This window comes from Phacochoerus africanus, chromosome 13 (genome assembly GCF_016906955.1).
Source record: "Phacochoerus africanus isolate WHEZ1 chromosome 13, ROS_Pafr_v1, whole genome shotgun sequence".
Lineage (NCBI taxonomy): Eukaryota > Metazoa > Chordata > Mammalia > Artiodactyla > Suidae > Phacochoerus > Phacochoerus africanus.
Window position 1 is genome coordinate 8,934,337 of NC_062556.1, and position 22,087 is coordinate 8,956,423.

Consider the following 22,087-nt stretch of genomic DNA (forward strand, 5'->3'; position numbering starts at 1 on the left):
TCCAAAGTTCAAGGACAAATGACTACTGAGAGTAGACTGTTCCTGTATTTGCATTTGTAGTGAAAAAGCATCCAGCAGAGAATCTAAAACACAGTAGGTGCTCAATTAATGTGTGTATGTGTGAGTGTTTCTCATAGATACAAAAGGGCTCTGAAGGAGGCATACAGAACTGTTAACCCTAAGAAATAGAATATGAAGGGCATTAGGAATAAAAAGGACTACGACTCTTGCTTCATCTTCTTCTGTATGAATTTAAGGTCGTGCTTGAATTATTTATTTGTATAATTTATATCCAGGTTTATGTATCCAAAAAAACAACACAAGTGCAAAAGATCATTTCTACATTGTACCCGTGGGATGACTGTCCTGTGTACCTGTCACTGATACTTGACTGAGTTCTGTCTTACTGAATACTCGGGAGCAGCTCCCACCTATGAAAGCCGCACAGCATACTAATCACCACTATTTCCTCTTTCACGTCATAGCTCAGTAGCCTGGTTTTACGTCTTGCTTTAGAGTACACCAATAGATTTTTTACTTTCTTGCTTTCAGTTGTTCTCTTTTTGCTTTATGACACATTACTTCGTAAGAGGATCCTAGTACAATATGGTACCAGTGGGGTTTCAGACTATACATCCTTTGTGATGGGCTGGCTGCATTCCTGAACCTCATCAGTGACTTTATTTTTCCCTTTACTATTATGTTCCAAAGGAGAAATTACCTAAAAAGTTTAATCTGTAGTGGGTTCAAGTCAATGGCCTTAAAGGTCAGACAATGCCACTCTTCTGTAGACTTCCGTTACTGTTTTTTTTTAAAAGATGATTCACAACACATTTTCTAGCGGACTTAAGGCAGCATACAGCTTGACTTCTTTGATTCAATTTTTATTTCTCTATTTTGTGCACCACTGTGTTGCACATTTAGAATTGTGTCAACTTTAGGTAGTGTCAAGGTGATGGAAACCTTACCTACGTATAGCACATTCATGTTCTAAATTGGTACATGACCTTGGTCTTCCTTAGGCTTTTATCATCAGCCAATATACCCACAATCATTTAGCAAAATAGTTTACAAAGAACCCAGATGCTGAGCATCGCTGAGTTGCCCCCCATCCCTAATCCCAAATTAAGCAAAATCTGTCAAAGTTTCTTGTTAAAATATTAAATGTAGTCAAGCAAGTACTAAAACTGAGCCTATCTTCAATCATGCTTTATGCTGTTTTTAATATATAAATTAAGCAGGAAATCAACTTTCATATAACTCTTAGATCCATGAATTTTTCTGGGTAGCCTATTTGCAACCGCCAAGGATTCAGACTTACTAATGAAGTACTGAAACACTGCAAGCTGATGTTACTCATCATAAATACTTACTGGGAAGACTTTTGGTAACAAAAATAAATGACTGAAAGCCAGGAGTGGTGGATGCTAGTCCCAGTTCTTCCACTGAATTTAGGTGGTTAAGTTATTTGATCTCCTTGGAGCTTATTTTTCTCATTTATAAAATGTGAGATTTGAGCTGGATGTCCTATAAATCCCTTTAGCTTTAGGACTCCATTTTTTTTTTAACATGTTAAATACTCTGCCTATAATATGTTGTGTGTTTAGTGTTTTTTGCAGACTCGGGAGTATGCCATAAATAGCATTTCATTAATATCTACAGTATTCATAAGAAAATAAAAAGCTATTTATATGTAGTATTTGAGTCATGAACTGGGACAGTAACTTGTCAAGGATCACAAAACTGCAATATAAGAACAATGATTCTAATTTCTTGATTGTGACTATAGTATTCCATTCACTATACTGCATATTGGTAGCTGCTTTGTTATACTTAAAGTAGTAGTGTTTCAATCCTTCTCATCTTCAGTCAGCCATCTCTAATGTATTCGAACCTACCTGGCTCAACTTCTTACTGCTTGAAGTCTCCACAGCATTCTCTTTCTCCTTCAATCCTATCAGAACAAATATCAATAATACTTTTGCATCTGTTTCCTACACACATCTTAGGTTTCCAGGCACAGTATTTGTCTCATTTTCCGCACAACTGCCATTAATTTTGTTTTCTCTTTTTGGGGGAGTGGCTGCATTTGTGGCACGTGCAAGTTCCTGGGCAAGAGACTGAACCCATGCCACAGCAGTGACCTGAGCTGCTGCAGTGACAACACCAGACCCTTAATCTGCTGTGACACAAGGGAACTCCTATTAATTTTTTTCTATAAATATCAACTACACACAGAAAGATGTGTCACAACCATCTCTACATTCATCGATATATTGGCTTAGAGCTTGTACATTTACACATACCCAATACATCAAAGTAGCAGGTGGTTGAAAAGGATGCCAGCGATTCTGTGTACTGTTTGCTACAATGGTTTTAGAACTTCCTCTCTCCGTGGCTTTTCTTGCATTCCCTTCTGGAACTCCCAAGCTCTTCATCCTTGAAATCAATGAATGAAAGTGGTTTTCCAAGTTTCCCAAAGATGCTGGCTAGTATGTCCCTTTTACGTTTCCACTCCTGGCTTCCTTGAGCAGAATATCCTACCTTAGCTGTGGTCTCCAAGACCTAAGGCCTATCATTAATATCATCCCAGTCCCTTTGCTCCAAACTCCCTGCACAAATTTCCCTAAAGCCACCCGCCACAGAGACACATCTACTGTTAAGTGAACATATACACGGGAGAGGCCATGCTCTATTCCTTGCATCCAGGAAACTAGAGATGAGGGTGCAAATTCTAATCTCAAACCAATTTCAGCAAATAGCAGAGGCGAGAAAGGTGCTCTCATCTCACAGTCTCCTACTCTGGAGAATAATTAAGGGAAAACTGCAGAAACCGCACAATTTCCCTAAGTTTGTAAAAACTGCCATGGCTATGCGAGTCTGTGAGTCTGACTTCGAAGGGCTAAAAGAATCAGTCAGTATACATTCTGGCCACAAAGAGTTAAAATGCTTAAATTCTTGCATGTCATACAGTACCCTGAACTTCCTAATTCACAGCCTAGCCCATTCTCCTCCCCTACTGCTCCACTGACTATCAACTAACAGTTTAAGTACTGTCACCCCAAAGGTTTGCTATCTAGTACAGTAACCAGCCTCAATTATGACCAGCTATCCAGGCAATCAACCCACCCCAAAATCATGCCTCTTAGACCATGCCATCAGCTCCCTTCAGGGACTCCCAAGGGCTAGTCTGTGTTTTTCCTGCCTTTCCGACTTGTTCCTGGGGAAACTCAAGTGCATCTTGATGAGGAACAGACCTGGCACTAGCCACCTCAGCAACCAGCCAGCCAGCTTCTATTCCTTCATGTCTCCTCTGCCAAAGCTGGCCTGGAACACAGTAGCAGATGAGATATCAGTGGCAGTTGCAATGGCACCCCAGCAAGCAAACATCTGGTGCCCTTTTGGCCCCTTCACCAAAAGGCTGTGACCACTCACCATTAATTCCTCAGAGCTGCCTTCATGCGGTTACTTGTGGGAACTGCAACTTCTTCGGGATTCTGACTGAGACATCTAGGAAGACAGGAGATATGCCGGCTGGCTAGCCCACCACACCAAATATTAAATAATTTGAATACTACTTCTGCAAAAAAGGCATATGGCAACTAAGTACCTCTGCTTTTGACCACCCTTCTGACATACCTGGTACTCAGCCCTGGTAAGGAAGACAGACACTTGTGGACTGCGCCAAGGAGTGGGACAGTCAGCTGACATGCCACCAAATTCCAAACTCTGACTGCACATTTAAGAGTCATCTTGCAATAACCCCTCAACTCAGAGTGTATTTCTGAAGATAACAACTCTTTTTTTTTTTTTTTCTTTTTAAGGCTACTCCTGTGGCACATGGAAGCTCCCAGGCTAGGGGTCGAATCAGAGCTGCAGCTGCTGCCCTACACCACAGCCACACCAACGCTTGATTCACATCTGTAACCTACACTGCAGCTTGCAGCAACGCCAGATCCTTAACCCACTGAGTGAGGCCAGAGATTGAACCTGCAGCCTCGTGGAGACTAGTTGTTTCCTTAACCCACTGAGCCACAATGTGAACTTCCCGAAGGTAACAACTCTTGAATTTATCAGCTACTTTAAGATTAGAGGTTTTAACCTGATAGTGCCTTCTCACTAGTCTTGCCCAAGACTTGGACAGGCCTGCCAAATTTAAGGCAGGCAGGGTTAGGTAGCAGGGTGGTAAGGAGTCCACAAAAATGGAAACGGACTCGTGCTTATCACGGACCTATGAGCCCCCTTTTTTTTTTTTGTCTTTTGTCTTTTGTCTTTTTTGTTGTTGTTGTTGCTATTTCTTGGGCCGCTCCCGCGGCATACGGAGGTTCCCAGGCTAGGGGGTGAATCGGAGCTGTAGCCACCCGCCAACGCCAGAGCCACAGCAACGCGGGATCCGAGCCGAGTCTGCAACCTACACCACAGCTCACGGCAACGCCGGATCCTTAACCCACTGAGCAAGGGCAGGGACCGAACCCGCAACCTCATGGTTCCTAGTCGGATTCGTTAACCACTGCGCCACGACGGGAACTCCCAATGAGCCCTTTTTTAATCAAGAAAAAGAGGTGTTTGACTAAATAACATACTTGGTGACCTCACATTCCTGTCAGATGGGTGTATTCACCTCCAGAGTGCAGTTGAGTATTCCACACCACCGGAAGAGAAATGCAACATGAGTCCAGGAGAACCCTTACTTTTCCCTGATAAATGCTGGTGCTTTTGGTAGGGGAACAAAAACTAAAACTGAAAAACAAGGAACACGGGCTCTACTAGGGCAAGGGGAGCTTCAGGCACTAACTATGCAGAAGGGCTAACCATTCCACTCATCTTTAATTTTAGTCAACTTGGAGAGGTACCTTTGCTCCAAAGGTTTTAGTTTATAACCTAAACTAAAACAGACAACTAACATGACCTAGGTGACTTTGGCACACGATCTGGAAAACCCAGCAAAAACCAAGGTCACTCTAACCTGAGCGATGTTCCGCCCACATTTGTGACCCTCTGGTCGCCACTAAAACTAAAACAAATAATCATATCCTATCAATCAAGGATTATTAAATATAAGCTACGCTTGACAAAGGTCAGGGCTACTCCAGAGCGGCTCCCAAAGAGCAGAATGCTGGGGAAGAAACAGAGGGGCCCACACTGTCAGAGTGGCCAGGGGTGCTTATCAGTAGAGTAAGCCCCACCAGTAAGCTTAATGCCCCTGCCAAATCACTGCCTGGTTAGGCTTCCTCAGGCCACTAGTCAGCAAACACCACAAAATGTTTGGTGGCGCTCCAACTAACTGATAAGATGTCCACAAAGATTTCCTTCTATTACTACTCTGTCAAGTGTGCTCCATTGCCAACAGCGTTATCCGCTCTCCCCCAGGCCATGAGTGGTCTGCAAGTAGTCTGGAATGGGAATACAGAAACCAAGTAACTTTTGTAGTAATCTGAGAGTAATTTTTGTTTGTTGAATTTTAATTATAAAACATGTGACTAGCTAAGTTTTTAACCTGCTGAGCTACAATGGGAACTCCTGGACAAGTATTTAAAACTTATATTTCACCACAAAGAGTTCAAAACACACCCATTAAAACAATGCCACTAGATCCTATTTCTGCTAAAATCTCTTTGGTGATCCCTATTGTCTGCAAGAAAAAATCTTAGTTCGTTAACATTGCGTTTTCAGGAGTTCCCTGGTAGCTTAGCTGTTAAGGACTCAGCAATATCACCGCTGTGGCTCAGGTTTGATCCCTGGCCCAGGAACTGCGGCATGCTGTGGGTGTGGCCAAAAAGAAATCCCAAAACCAAAACCAAACATTGTGTTTTCAGATTCTCTTTGATCTGGCCCCTATGAAGCCTGTGGCAGGTGGAGTTCTAGAGCCCTAGAACCAGAGCCTCGGGAAAAACAACCTGGTCCATTTATTCCAGTGAATTCTATAAATTTTGTTTTCCTTGTGTGTCATAACGTGGAAAATATTTAGAGATGCTGATGTCTGGAGTTATCTTCCACTACACCATACACCAAACTTTATGCTCCAACAACTATGAAAAAGCGTACTTTCCCACTCATACCCAAACCTCTCTTTCCAACCCAGAGTTCTCCCACAAATTCTTTTTTTTTGGTCTTTTTGCCATTTCTAGGGCCGCTCCTGTGGCATATGGAGGTTTCCAGGCTAGGGGTCTAATCAGAGCTACCGCTGCCAGCCTATGCCAGAGCCACAGCAACACAGGATCCGAGCCGTGTCTGCAACCTATACCACAGCTTACGGCCAACGCCAGATCCTCAACCCACTGAGTAAGGCCAGGGATCGAACCCGCAACCTCATAGTTCCTAGTCGGATTCGTTAACCACTGCGCCATGATGGGAACTCCTCCCACAAATTCTTAAACACACTATATACTCGGTATCTCCATTCAGATGTCCAGAAGGCACCTCAAACTTAACATATTCAAAATTCCTTTCCAAATATGTTCCTCCTACAACGCATTATGACTTAGTAAACCGTACCTCCTCACTCATACATATTTGATCTATTCAGCAAATCCTGTCAGCTCTAGCTTCAACCAATTCTCACTACCTCCACCTCTATCCCCTGAGTCACGATTATCTCTCACTTGGATTATTACAAGAGCCAACTAATTAGTCCCGCTACCATTCTTGTCTGTTTAAGTGATTCTTAAGACAGCAGCCATAACTAACTTGCATAACTTAAAGCACGAGTTAGATCGTATCATCCCTTGCTCAGATCTCTCCAATAGCTTCCCATCTCAAGCAGAGAAAAGGCCCATATTACTTCAATACTTTATATTGCCCACATGATCTGGTGACTTCTTTCTCTTTTACTCCTTTGTCCTTTGCTCACTTAGCTCCAGGCAAACTGCTACTTCTCCTTAACCACTCCCAGCAGTCTTACCTCATCAGAGCCCTGACTTGCAGGATCCTCTGTCTGGAATGCTGTTTTCTCACTTCTCTCTTTGCTAATTCACTCTCTCCCTTTCTTCAAGTCTCTGCTCAAATGTTACCTTATCAGTTAGGCCTTTCTGACCACTCTAGGTCAAGTGGTCCTCATTCTGCTAAGCTGCCTCCTCCCCCACGCCCTCTCCCATTTGTGCTGCTTCAGTTTTCTCCATAGCACTTATTATCATCTGATCTACTAGGTATTTATTTACTGGTTTAGTCTGCTTCCCTATATTGACTCCAGGAGGGCAGGGATTTTTTCCATTTTGCTCAGTGCTCTATCACCTAGAACAGTGTCTGGCACATAGAAGGCACTCATAAAACACTGTTGAGTGAATAAATACATGGCTGAATAAGTGCATTATGTTTCCTGCCTCTAAGCCTTCGACCACTCAGTTGCTACTGCCTATAGGCCTCTTCCCTATACTATTATTCCCTTGCTGAATTCCACTTGTGTGTATGTACGTACATTTATTTATCTGTCGTTTTAGGGCCACACCCATGGCATATGAAGGTTCCCAGGCCAGGGATCAAATCAGAGCTGCAGCTGCCGGCCTACACCACAGCCACAGCAACTGGGGAGCTGAGCCACACCCACGACCTACATCACAGCTCACAACAATGCTGGATCCTTAACCCACTGAGCGAGGCCAGGGATCGAACCCACATCCCCATGGATACTAGTCGGGTTCATTAACCACTGAGCCACAATGGGAACTCCCTAAATTCCACTTTTAGAATAAGCTTGGACATTGGCTCCTCCAGGAAGCCCTCCCTTGAACCTGGTCCTCCACATTCACTGACTACCAATCTATTAAATGCACAGTGGAAAAGAAACTCCACTACTACACATTCAAGCCAAAAACACTTCTCACCTACTCATTTATATTTCTCAACTGTGTCTCTCCAGTCAGAAAACACCATTCCATCCCTAGCAACTACAGCTTCCAGTTACAGCTATTTTCCCACTGCATGGAATAAATTATGTACCTACATAGATTGTCCCAAGAGTCAAGATACATCTGATGTCCTTAGGAAGAACATAAATCATTCTGATATGCACAAGGCAAGACGATTCAGAGAGGAAGCTCTATTTGTTTTCCCTATTTTCCATGTTCTCACAACTGCCAAAGACTTCTTCATGGGGCTATTCATAATCAACCCCATTAATTTCCAGTTCTTATTTACACCCATCAGATATTTCACACCTTTCTCGGCTTCCAAGAACGCCACTCCTCTATACCTTGGCTAAGCCCTGACAACTGAGATAAAGAATCAAATTGTGGGAATTTTCTAAATCTTACTCTCTCTCCCTTCCCGGAATCCTCCCTCTCATCTTACCTCCACCAACCTTTACACCTTTCAAGATCAAGATAAAAACCCTTGTTCAAGGTAAGGGAAGGCACACAGGAAATTTCTAGTCCAATGTTGTCACCTTAAAAATCAGTCCATCCCCCACCAAGAAATGAAGGTTTACTAACCAGTGAAGCAAGCCTCCAGTATTTCAACACCTTTCATGCCAATGGCCTAGAATCATCGTCATGTGCACCCAACCTTACCCACTCAGTCCCATTTCTGTTCCTGGCCCCCAACTCATTGTCTCCCAGTTTGCAGGCTTTTGTTTTATATTTCTTGCCAGAATTTACTATTTCCTCAAAATAATCTCTGGTGTCTTCTGACACTGGTGGGGTTTTTTTGTTTGTTTGTTTGTTTGTTTGTTTGCGTTTTTTTGGTCTGCTCCCACAGCATTCAAAAGTTCCCAGACCAGGGATCAAACCTGCACCACAGCAGCAGCCTAAGCCACTGCAGTGACAATGGCAGATCCTTAACCCACCAAGCCACCAGGGAACTCCTTTGAGATTTTTTTTTTTCTTCTTTGGCTGATCCATGGCACATGAGTTCCAGGGCCAGGGATCAGATCTGAACCACAGCTGCGACCTACACCACAGCTGTGGCAACACCAGATCCTTTAATCCACTGTGCCAGGCCAGAGATGAAACCTGCATCCTGGTACTGCAGAGACATCACAGATCCCACAGTGCCATAGCATGAACTCTGAGACTTTTAATTAAGACCCACTATAGGAGTTCCCATCGTGGCGCAGTGGTTAACGAATCCGACTAGGAACCATGAGGTTGCAGGTTCGATCCCTGCCCCTGCTCAATGGGTTAAGGATCCGGCGTTGCCGTGAGCTGTGGTGTAGGTTGCAGACGCGGCTCGGATCCCGCGTTGCTGTGGCTCTGGCGTAGGCCAGCGGGCTACAGCTCCGATTAGACCCCTAGCCTGGGAACCTCCATATGCCACGGAAGTGACCTAGAAAAAAGACAAAAAAAAAAAAGACCCACTATAGTTCTTTTTTATTGCTTTGGGCAGAGGCTCATCCGAACTTCACTCCTAGAGATCTATGATGGGCTCTGTGCTTTAAACAGGTCTCACCTAGCTCCTGTAAGAGGGGAATTCACATGACCAAATACACGTTTCTTGAACATTCCTCAGCATTCCACACCAGAGTAATTTATCAACCTCTTGCTTATAAAGTCTTACTGGCCAATTATTTAACCAAATAAAAATGGATTAGCTGCCTTTTCATCTGATTTCTTTTTTCCATCGAATGAATGCTATCTATAATTCTCCAGACGGTTGTTTTCCCATAGGTAATATCTAAATATAATAATTGCTTCTATTTCACTGTAAGAGTAGAAAGTAATCTAAGATGTGATTCAAGAAGAATGATGTGGAAGTTCCCTGTGGCACAGTGGGTTAAGGATCCGGCATTGCTGCAGCTGTGGCATAAGCTGCAACTGTGTCGGAGCTTCAATCCCTGGCCAGGGATCAGACCTGCACCACAGCAGCAACCAAAGCCACTGCAGTGAAGCAAAGAAAAAAAACAAAAAGGAAGAATGGTATGGAGGCTGGAATCAAGATGGCATTAGTGTACAAGACACATACAAGATATAGGACATGCACCTCAACTTCTCCCACAAATACATTGAAAAAACAAACAAACAAACAAAAAACAAAAAAAAAAAAAACAAAGCAGAGTTCCCATCGTGGCTCAGTGGTTACCTGACTAATATCCATGAAGATGCAGGTTCAATCCATGGCCTCACTCAGTGGGCTAAGGCTCCGGCATTGCCTTGAGCTATGGTGTAGGTTGCAGATGAGGCTCAGATCCCACATTGCGGTGGCGGTGGTGTGGGGCAGCATCTACAGCTCCGATTTGACCCCTAGCCTGGGAACTCTATATGCTGCAGGTGTGGCCCTAAAAAGAAAAAAAAAAAAAAAAAAAAAACTCTGCATATAGAATGATTCTCACAGAAATCTACTGAATGCAGAAAGAAAGCAGGAAGATCTCAGTCTTCCAAAAAGGGCAAAAAAAACCCCACATAACTGGGAAAAGTTAAAAAAGGAGAGAGATAAAGACTGAGAGAAAAAGGAACCAGTATAGGACAGCACTCTTGTTAGGAAGCTATGAAAAAGGAAAGGGCTCTACACACTGGAAGGTCACCTAACTGACCAGCAGATTATCCAGGATGTTGAGGGAGCCTCTAAGCCTCAGAGAAAAGTGCAGAAGCCAGTCTGAGGAGGACTACACATGGAGACAGAACCCTAAAGATGATCAGTATCACTGCCTGGTGTACCACGTCCTGAGACACTCGGGTAGGGGCTGGGAGTGGAGACTCAGGCTTTGGAGGTCAGTTCTTGGTCCCTGGGAGAAAACTAGGGTTGGCTGCATAGAAACAGCCTGAATGGCTGGGGAGGGGTGCTCCACAGACAAGAGAGTGTGGGAGAAGGTGAGGGCCTGCCAGAGAAGCAGGGTACCACTCTTATTTGCAAGAGAAAATAAGAAACTGATGGGAATACAACAATAGTAAGAGATTCTAACACACCACTCACATCAATGACCAGATATTCCAGACAGAAAATTAGCAAGGCAACAGAGATCCTAATGACACAATAGAACAATCAGACTTAATTGATATTTTTAGGATATTACATCCAAAAAAACCAAGAATATACATTCTTTTCAAGTGCACATTGAACATTCTCAAGGATTGACTACATACTAGGGCACAAAACTAACCTCAACAAATCTGAGTATGGAAATTATTTCAAGCAACTTCTCTGACCACATAGGATGAAATTAGAAATCGAGCACAAGAAAAGAAAAGTAGAAAAAACTGACTACATGGAGACTGAACAACATGCTACTAAAAAACCAACATGTTATAGGAGACGGGACTAATATGGCAGAGGAGAAAGATTAGAACTCAATTTCTCTCATAAAAACAATAAAAATACAACCAAATGCTGAACAACCTTCAACCAAATGGACTGGAAACTTTCAAAAAGAAATCCTACTCCAGAAGACAAAGAGGGGGTCACATCAAGAGGAGTAAGAGGGAGTTGCTATCGTGGGGCAGTAGAAATGAATCTGACTAGGAACCATGAAGTTGCAAGTTCAATCCCTGGCCTCGCTCAGTGCTTTAAGGATTCGGCGTTGCCATGAGCTTCAGTATAGGTCACAGACACAGCTCGGATTTGGCGTTGCGGTGGCTCTGGTATAAGCCATTAGCTGTAGCTCCAATCAGACCCCTAGCTTGGGAACCTCCATATGCCTCGGGTGCGGCCCTAAAAAGACAAAAAAAAAAAAAAAAAGGAGTGAGAGTTCTGAGTCCCACATCAAATCCCCATGCCTGGGGATCTGGGATTGGGAGAAAGAGGTCCCAGAGCATCTGGCATTGAGGGCCAGTGGGGCTTGTGTGCAGGAGCTCCATGGGACTGGGGGAAACGGAGACTCCATCCTTGAGAGGCCTACACAGGCTTTCATGTGCACTGGGTCCCAGGGCAAGGCAAAGTCCTCACAGGAATCTGGGTTGGGCCTGACCGCAGTTCTTGGAGGACCTCCTGGGAAAACAGGGGGTGACCGTGGCTCGTTGTGGGGGAAGGACATTGGAGGCAAAGGTCTCGGTAATATTCACCAGCCTGTGTTCCTCTAGAGGTGGCCATTTTGGGAAAATCCAGCCCCACTCATCAGTGCTGAAAAGCCCCAGGCCAAACAATCATCCAGGTGGGGTCACAGCCCCACCCATCAGCAAACAGTCTGCCTAAAGAGCCTCCAGGCAAACAGCCACCTCTAATCTCACCCAGAGACAAAGCCCCATCCAACAGAGGGACAGGAATCACCCCCACCTACCAGTGGCCAGGCACCAGTCCTTCCCTTCAGGAAGCCTACAGCAAGCCCCTGTACCAACGCTGGCCAGAAGGGGGACAGACACCAGAAGCAAGAGAGGCTACAGTTCTATTGCTTGCAAAAGGAGACCTCACCAAAAACCTCTAAAATGAAAAGGCAGAGAACCATAACTCAGATAAGGGAACAAGAAAAAACCCCAGAAGAAACACCTAAGTCGTCAGGAGATTCTCAGCCTCCAGGAAAAAGATGTTAGACTGACGATGCTGAAGATGATGCAACACACTGGAAATAAACTGGAACCAAAGATGGATAATTTTTTACAGCAGACACGGAGCAAAGAAATACAAGATTTAAAACCTAAGCAAGCAGAGACGCAAACTCAATCACTGAAATAAAACTTTCATTAGAAGCAATCAACTGCACAGTACAGGAGGCAGAAGAACAAAGAAGCAAGGTGGAGGACAGACGAGTGGGAATCACTGATGTGTGGAACAGAAAAGAGAAAAAAGATTGAAAAGAAATCAACAGTGTGTCAGAGAACTCTGGGACAATGTTAAACGCACCAACGTCCGTATTATAGGGGTGCCAGAAGGAGAAGAGAAAGAGAAAGGGACACAAAAAATATTCAAAGAGATAGCAGCTGAAAACTTCCCTAACATGGGAAAGGAACCACTCACTCAAATCCACAAAGTGCAGTGAGCACCATATAAAATAAACCCAAGGAGGACTCTCCCAAGACACATATTAATCAAACTGACCAAAATTAAAGACAATGAGAAAATATGGAAAGCAGCTAGGGAAAAGAAACAAATAACATATAAAGGAACCCCGATAAGGCTATCAGCAGATTTTTCAGCAGAAACTCTGTAGGCCAGAAGGGAGTGGCACAATATACTGAATGTGATGAAAAGAAAAAACGTTCAACCAAGATTACTTTACCCAGCAAGGCTTCATTCAGATTTGAAGGAGAAATCAAAACCTTCACAGATAAGCAAAAGCTGAGACAATTCACCAACACTAAACCAGCTTTACAACAAATACTAAAGGAACTTCTCTAGGCAGAAAAGGAAAGGCCACAACCAGAAACAAAAATACCACAAATGACAAGCCTCACCAGTAAAGGTATACATACAGTAAAGATATGAAATCATTCACGCACAAATGTGCTACCAAAATCAGAAATCATGAGAAGAGGAGGATACAAATGCATGACACTGGAGATGCACTTGCAATTAAGAGACCAATCTCGTGTATATATACATATAGACTCCTATATCCAAACTTCAAGGTAACTGCAAACCAAAAATCTACAATTGATACACACTCAAATAAGAAAAATCAACTCAGGAGTTCCCGTCGTGGCGCAGTGGTTAACGAATCTGACTGGGAATCATGAGGTTGCAGGTTTGATCCCTGCCCTTGCTCAGTGGGTTGACAATCCGGCGTTGCCATGAGCTGTGGTGTAGGTTGCAGACACAGCTTGGATCCCACGTTGCTGTGGCTCTGGCGTAGGCTGGTGGCTACAGCTCCAATCCGACCCCTAGCCTGGGAACCTCCATATGCCGTGGGAGCGGCCCAAAGAAATAGCAAAAAGACAAAGAAAAAAAAAGACAAAAAAAGAAAAATCAACTCAAATACAACACTAAAGATAGTTATCAAATCACAAGAGGAGAGAACAAGAGAAGAACGGAAGAAAAAAGAGCAACAAAACCAAATCCAAAACAGTTAATAAAATGGCAAAAAGAACATACATACCAATAATTACCTTAAATGTAAATGGACTAATTACCCCAACCAAAAAACAAAGACTCGCTGAATGGATACAAAAACAAGACCCATATATATGCTGTCTTCAAGAGACTCACTTCACTTCTAGGACCCCATACAAATTGAAAGAGTGGAAGAAAATATTCCATGCAAAAGGGAATCAAAAGAAAGCTGGAGTAGCGATACTCATATCAGACAAAATAGACCTTAAAATAAAGAATATTATAAGAGACAAGGAAGGACATTACATAATGATCAAAGGATCAATACAAGAAGATGTAACAATTATAACTATATATGCACCCAGCATAGGCCCACATCAATATATAAGGCCACTGCTAACAACCTTAAAAGGATAAATCGACAATAACACAATAATAGTGGGGGACTTTAAGACCCCACTTATAGCAATGGACAGATCATCCAGACAGAAAATCAATATGGAAACACAGGCCCTGAATGAAGCATTACACCAGATGGACTTAATAGATATTTATAGGACATTGCATCCAAAAGCAGCAGAATACACATTTTTCTGAAGTGCACACAGAATATTCTCTAGGATTGATCACATTCTGGACCACAAATTAAGCCTCAGCAACTTTAAGAAAACTGAAATCATATCAAGCATCTTTACTGACCACAATGCTATATGACAGGAAATCAACAAGAAGAAGAAAAACAGCAAAAAACAAAAACACGTGGAGACTAAACATGCTACTAAACAAGCAATGGATCACTGAAGAAATCAAAGAGGAAACTAAATAAAGAACTAGAAGCAAATGACAAGAAAGATACAACACTCCAAAACCTATGGGATGCAGCGAAAGCGATTCTACGAGGAAAGTTTATAGCAATACAAGCCTATCCCAGGAAACATGAAAAAGCTCAAATAAACAACCTAACTTTACATCTAAAGCAAATAAAGGAGAGAAGACAAAAACCTAAAGTTAGCAGAAGGAAAGAAATCATAAAGATCAGAGCAGAAATCAATGAAATATAAATGAAGAAAACCATAGAAAAGATAAATGAAATGAAAAGCTGGTTCTTTGAAAAGATCAACAAAATTGATAAACCTTTAGCCAGAATTACCAAGAAAAAAAAGAGGACTCAAATCAATAAAATTAGAAGTGAAAAATAAGTTACAACGGACGGACATCACAGAAATACAAAGGATTATAAGACACTACTACATGCAACTATATGCCAATAAAACGGAAAACCTAGAAGAAATGGACAAATGCTGAGAAAACTACAACCTTCCAAGACTAAACCAAGACAAAACAGAAGAGATGAATGGATGAATCACAAGTACTGAAATTGAACCTGTGATTTAAAAAATACCAACAAACAAAAGTCCAGGACCAGATGGCTTCACAGGTGAATACTATCAAACATTTAGAGAAGAGCTAACACCTATCCTTCTGAAACTATTTCAAAAAATGCACAGGAAGGAACACTCCCAAACTCATTCTATGAGGCCACCATCACCCTCATACCAAAACCAAATAAAGATACCACAAAAAAAGAAAATTACAGGCCAATTTCGTTGATCAACAGAGATGCAAAAATCCTCAACAAAATTCTAGCAAACTGAATCCAACAATACATTAAAAGGATTGTACATATTGATTAAGTGGGATTTATCCCAGGGATGCAAGGATTCTTCAATATCTGCAAATCAATCATTTTGATACACCACATTAACAAACTGAAGAATAAAAACCACATATATGATCCTCTCAATAGATGCAGAAAAAGCCTCTGACGAAATCCAGCACCCGTTTCTGATAAAAACCCTTCAGAAAGTCAGCATAACGGGAACCTACCTCAGCATAATAAAGACCATATATGACAAAACCACAGCGAACATCATTCTCAATGGTGAAAAGCTGAAAGAATTCTCACTGAGATCACAAACAAGACAAGGATGTCTACTCTAGCCACTACTCTTCAACATAGTTTTGGAAGTCCTAACCACAGCAATCAGAGAAGTAAAAGAAAGAAAAGGAATCCAAACTGGAAAGGAAGAAGTAAAACTATCATTATTTGCAGATGATATGATATTATACCTAGAGAATCCTAGAGACTCTACCAGAAAACTGTTAGAGCTCATCAATGAATCTGGTAAAGTTGCAGGATACAAAATTAATACACAGAAATTGAGACGGCATTTCTATATACTAACAATGAAAGATCAGAAAGAGAAATTAGGGAAGCAATCCTGTTTACCATCACATTCAAAAGAATAAAACACTTAGGAATAAACCTACCTAAAGAGATAAAAGACCTGTACTCTGAAAACTGTAAGACACTGATGAAAGAAATCAAAGATGACGCAAATAGATGGAAAGACATACCAGGCTCTTAGATTGGAAGAGTCAATATTATCAAAATGACCATAGTACCCAAGGCAATCTACAGATTCAATGCAATCCCTATCAAATTACCAAGGACATTTTTCGCAGAACTCAAACGAAACATGTTAAATTTGTTTGGAAGCACAAAGACCCAGAATAACCAGAGACATCCTGAAAAGGAAAAATGGAGCTGGAGGAACAGGTCCCTGGCTTCAGACTATACTACAAAGCAACAATCATCAAAACTGTATGGTACTGGCACAAAGAAATATAGATCAGTGGAAGAGGATAGAAAGCCCAGAATTAAACCCACGCACTTACAGTCAACTAATCTATGACAAAAGAGCCAAGAATATACAATGGAGAAAAGACAACCTGTTCAATAAGTGGTGCTGGGAAAACTGGACAGCCACATGCAAAAGAATGAAATTATAACACTTCCTAACACCACACACTAAAATAAACTCAAAATGGATTAAAGACTTAGATGTAAGACCAGATACTATAAAACTCTTAGAGGAAAACATAGGCAAAACACTCTCCGACATAAACCACAGCAACATCTTCTCAGATCCACCTCTTGAGAGTAATGACAATTAAAACACAAATAAACAAATGGGACACAATTAAACTTAAAAGTTTCTGCACAGCAAAGAAAACCCTAAACAAAACGAAAAGACACAACCACGGAATGTGAGGAAATATTTACAAATGAAGCGACTGGCAAGATATTCAGCTCCAAAATGTATAAACACCTCCTATAGCTCAGTACCAAAAAGAAACCCAACCCCATCAAAAAATGGCAGAAGATCTAAACAGACAATTCTCCAAAGAAGACATGCAGATGGCAAAAAAACACATGAAAAGATGTTCAACAACACTCATTGTTAGAGAAATGCAAATCAAAACCACAATGACGTACCACTTACACCAGCCAGAATGGCCATCATCAAGAAGTCTACAAACACTAAGTGCTGGAGAGGGTGTGGAGAAAAGGGAACCCTATTACACTGTTGGTGGGAATGAAAATTGGTGCAACCATTGTGGAAAACAGTATGAAGATTCCTCAGAAAACTAAAAATAGGATTACCATTTGATCCAGCAATCCCACTCCTGGGCATCTATCCAGAGAAAACCATGACTCGAAAAGACACATGTACTCCAATGTTCACTGCAGCATTATTTGCAATAGCCAAGACATGGAACAACCTAAAGGTCCATCAACAGAGGAGTGGATAAAGACGATGTGGTACATACACACAATGGAATATCACTCATCCATTAAAAGGAAAGAAATAATGGCATTTGCAGCAACATAGATGGACCAAGAAATAATCATGCTCAGTGAAGTCAGTCAGACGGTGAGACACCAACATCAAATGCTATCACTTATATGGGGAATCTAAAAAAAGGACAGGATGAACTGCTTTGCAGAACAGATACTGACTCACAGACTTTGAAAAACTATGGTTTCCAGAGGAGACAGTGTCGGGGGCGGGGGGGATGTACTGAGGGTTTGGGATGGAAATGCTATAAAATTTGGTTGTGATGACTGTTGTACAACTATAAATGTGATAAAATTCATTAATTTTAAAAAAAAACAATGGGTCAATGAGGAAATCAAAGAAGAAATTTAAAAATACCTTGAGATAAATGTCAAGGAAATCGTAACCATACAAAATCTATAGGATGCTGCCAAAGCAGTTCTTAATAGGAAGTTCACAGCAATACAGGCCTTCCTTAAAAAACAAAAAATCTAAAATAAACAATCTAATCTACCACCTAAAAGAATTAGAAAAAACAACAAACAAAACCTGAAGTTGGCATAAGGAAGGAAATCATAAAGATAAGAGGGGAAATCAATAAAATAGAGATTAAGAAAACAATAGGAGTTCCTGTTGTGGCTAAGTGGTTAATGAACCAGACTAGCATCCATGAAGATGCAGATTCGACCAGTGGCCTCGCTCAGCGGGTTAAGGATCTGGTGTTGCCGTGAGCTATGGTGTAGGTCGCAGATGTAGCTCAGATCCTGCATTGCTGTGGCTCTATCGGAGGTTGGTGGCTAAAGCTCCAATTTGACCCCTTGTCTGGGAACCTCCATGTGCCACTAGTGCGGCCCTAAATGTCAAAAAGAAAAAAAAATTAAAAAACAAAAAAACAAAAAAATCAATAAAACCAAGAACTGGTTCTTTGAAAGGATAAATAATATTAACAAAACTATGGCCAGGCTCACTAAAGAGAGAAGTGAAATAAAGTAAGAAATGAAAAAGGAGAAATCTCAAAGGATACTGCAAAAATACAAATAAATAAACATAAGAGAATACAATGAACAACTGTATGTCAAAAAATGACAACCTACAAGAAATAGACAACTTTCTAGAGACATACAGCCCACCAAAACTGAATTATGAAGAAACAGATAATTTGAACATATAACTAGAAGTGAAATTGTGTAATTTTAAAAATCTTCCTACAAAAGGAGTTCCCGTTGTGGCGCAGAGGTTAACGAATCCGACTAGGAACCATGAGGTTTCGGGTTCCGTCCCTGCCCTTGCTCAGTGGGTTAAGGATCCGGCATTGCCGTGAGCTGTGGTGTAGGCTGCAGACGCGGCTCGGATCCCGTGCTGCTGTGGCTCTGGCGTAGGCCGGTGGCTACAGCTCCGATTCGACCCCTAGCCTGGGAACCTCCATATGCCGCAGGAGCGGCCCAAGAAATAGCAAAAAGACCAAAAAAAAAAAAAAAAACTTCCTACAAACAAAAGTCAATACCAGACAGATGGCTTCAGAGGAGAATTTTATCAAACATACAAAAAAGAAGTCAAACTCTTTCAAAAGATTAAAGAGGAGGGAATACTCTCAAAGACATTCTATAAAGCCACCATCACCCTAATATTTAAACCAGACAAAAATACCAAAAAAAAAAGAAAATTATAGGCCAACATCTCCGATGAATACAGATGTAAAAATTCTCAACAAGATTTTAGCAACCAAATCCAACACATAAAAAAGATCATACACCACAACCAAGTGGGATTCATCCCAAATTCACAAGGATGGTTCAACATACACAAATCAATCAATGTCACACACCACACTAACAAAATAAAAGTGAAAAATCACATGATCATCTCAATAGATGCAGAAAAATTATTTGACAAAGCCCAATATCCATTCATAATAAAAACTCTTACAGACGTGGGTATGGATGGACCATATCTCAACATAAAAAAAGCCATGTGTGTAGTTCCCATTGTGGCTCAGTGGTTATGAACCTGACTAGTATCCATGAGGACCCAGGTATGATCCCTGACCCCACTCAGAGGATCCAGTATTGCTGTGAGCTGTAGTATAGGTTACAGAGGTGGCTTGGACCCTGTGTTGCCATGGCTGTGGCACAGGCCAGCAGCTGTAGCTCTGATTCAACCCCTACCCCAGGAACCTCCATATGCCACAGGCGCAGTCTTAAAAAGAAATTAAAAAAAGAAAAAGCCATTTGTCACAAACCCAGAGCCAATATAATACTCAACAGAGAAAAACTGAAGGCCTTCCCGCTACAATTTGGAAGACAAGATGCCCACTCCTAGTCAACACAGTATTGGACGTTTTGGCCACAGCAATCAGACAAGAGGAAGAAATAAAAGGTATTCAAATTGGAAAGGAAGAAGTAAAATTATCACTATATGCAGAAAACATGGTATGGAAAACCCTAAGGACTCCATGTAAAAACTGATAAACCAATTCAACTGATAAAGGAATTCAACTAAGTAACAGAATACAAGATTAATATTCACAAATAGGTTGCATTTTTGTATACTAACAATGAAATATGAGAAAAGGTACTGTGAAAAGAAAACACCTTTTAAAATTGCACCAAAAACAAAAAAGAAAAAGCCTAGGAAGAAACATCACCAAGGAGGTATAAGACTTACATGCTGAGAACTATAAAACATTAATAAAAAAATATTAACGAGGATTCAAAGAAATAGAAAGATATCCCATGCTCTTGGATTGGAAGAATTAATATTGTTAAAATGGCCATACTGGAGTTCCTGTCGTGGCTCAGTGGTTAACGAATCCATCTAGCAACCATGAGGTTTCGGGTTCGATCCCTGGCCTTGATCAGTGGGTTAAGGATCCAGCATTGGCGTGAGCTGTGGTGTAGGTCGCAGACGCAGCTCAGATCCCGCATTGCTGTGGCTGTGGCGTAGGCCGGTGGCTACAGCTCCGATTCATCCCCTAGCCTGGAAACCTCCATATGCCACGGGAGTGGCCCAAGAAAATGGCAAAAAGACTAAATAAATAAATAAATAAAATGGCCATACTATTCAAAGCAATCTACACCTTTAATGCAATCCCAATCAAATTACCCACGACATTCTTCACAGAACTGCAATAACCCACAAGTTGAACCATAAAAAAAAAAAAAAAAAAACAAGGCAGGAGGCATAATTCAGAGTTCAGACAATACTACAAAGCTATAGTAATCAAAACACAGTGGTATCGGGAGCTCTCTTATGGGTCAGCAGGTTAAGGATCCAGCGTTGTTACTGCAGTGGCTCTGGTGGTTGCTGTGTGCATGTTCAATCCCTGGCCCAGGAAATTACACAGCTGTGAGTGTGGCCGAAAAGAAAACAAAGCAAAACCAAAAATTAAACAAAACAAAAACAGAATGGTACTGGTACAACAGACATATGGATGAATTGAACAGAACAGAGCCCATAAATAAACCCACACACATGGTCAATTAATCTTTTTGACAAAGAAAAAGTCTCTTCAGCAAGTGGTGCTGTGAAAACTGGATAGCTGCATGTAAATCAATGAAATTAGAACACAGCCTCACACCCTGTATAAGAAAAAACTCAAAATGGCTTAAAGACTTAAACAGAAGATATGACACCTTCAAACTCCTAGAAGAGAACATAAACAAAACATTCTCTGACATAAATTGTACAAATGTTTTCTTAGGTCAGTCTCCCAAGGCCATACAAATAAACGCAAAAATAAGCAAATGGGACCTAACTTAAAAGTTCTGCACAGCAAAGGAAACCATAAAAAACAAAACACAAAAAGACAACGTTCAGAATGAGAGTAACATCTGCAAATGGTGGAACTGACAAGGGCTTAATCTCCAAAATATATAAAAAGCTCATATACAACTCAACAACAATAAAAACCAAACAACTCTTAACTGAAAAATGGGCAGAAGATCTAAAAGACTTTTCTCCAAAGACATATCGATGGCCAGCTGGCACATGAAGATGCTCAACATCACTAATTATACAAATGCAAATCAAAACTACAATAAGGTACCACCTCATACTGGTCAGATGGCCATCATTAATAAGTCTACAAATAACAAATGCTAGAGAGGATGTGAAGAAAAGGTAACCCTCTCACACTGTTGGTGGGAATGTAAATTAGTACAACCACTATGGAAAACAATATGGAGGCTCCTCAGAAAACTAAATATAGAAGTACCATATGATTCAGCTATCCCACTCCTGGGCATATGTCCAGACAAAACTATAAGTCAAAGAGATACATGCACCCATAGGTTCACAGTAGCACTATTCACAATAGCCAAGACATGGAAAGAACTTAAATGTCCATCAATAGATGAATGGGTTAAAAAGATATGGTACACATTCATAATGGAATACTACTCAACTATAAAAAAGAACAAAACAATGCCATTTGCAGCAACATGGAAGCAACCAGATATTGTCATATCAAGTGAAATAGGTCACAAACAGAAAGACAAACACCATGTATCACTTATATGTGGAATCTAAAATATGGCACTGGAGGTACCACAATGGCT

General features: G+C 41.3%; 1 long non-coding RNA gene across 2 annotated transcripts; it reads right to left on the reverse strand.

The window, feature by feature from the left end:
* Window positions 1-1,811: 1,811 nt before the first annotated feature.
* On the reverse strand, window positions 1,812-3,837 carry LOC125113297 (uncharacterized). 2 transcript variants are annotated; one of them, XR_007131403.1, is made up of 4 exons: window positions 3,436-3,837; window positions 3,258-3,327; window positions 2,307-2,439; window positions 1,812-1,954 (listed from the first exon to the last, which is right to left on the reverse strand). It is a non-coding gene; the product is annotated as an uncharacterized LOC125113297 (long non-coding RNA). The 2 variants fall into 2 exon arrangements; XR_007131402.1 differs by having other exon boundaries at window positions 1,812-2,439.
* Between the last annotated feature and the right edge of the window lie 18,250 nt (window positions 3,838-22,087).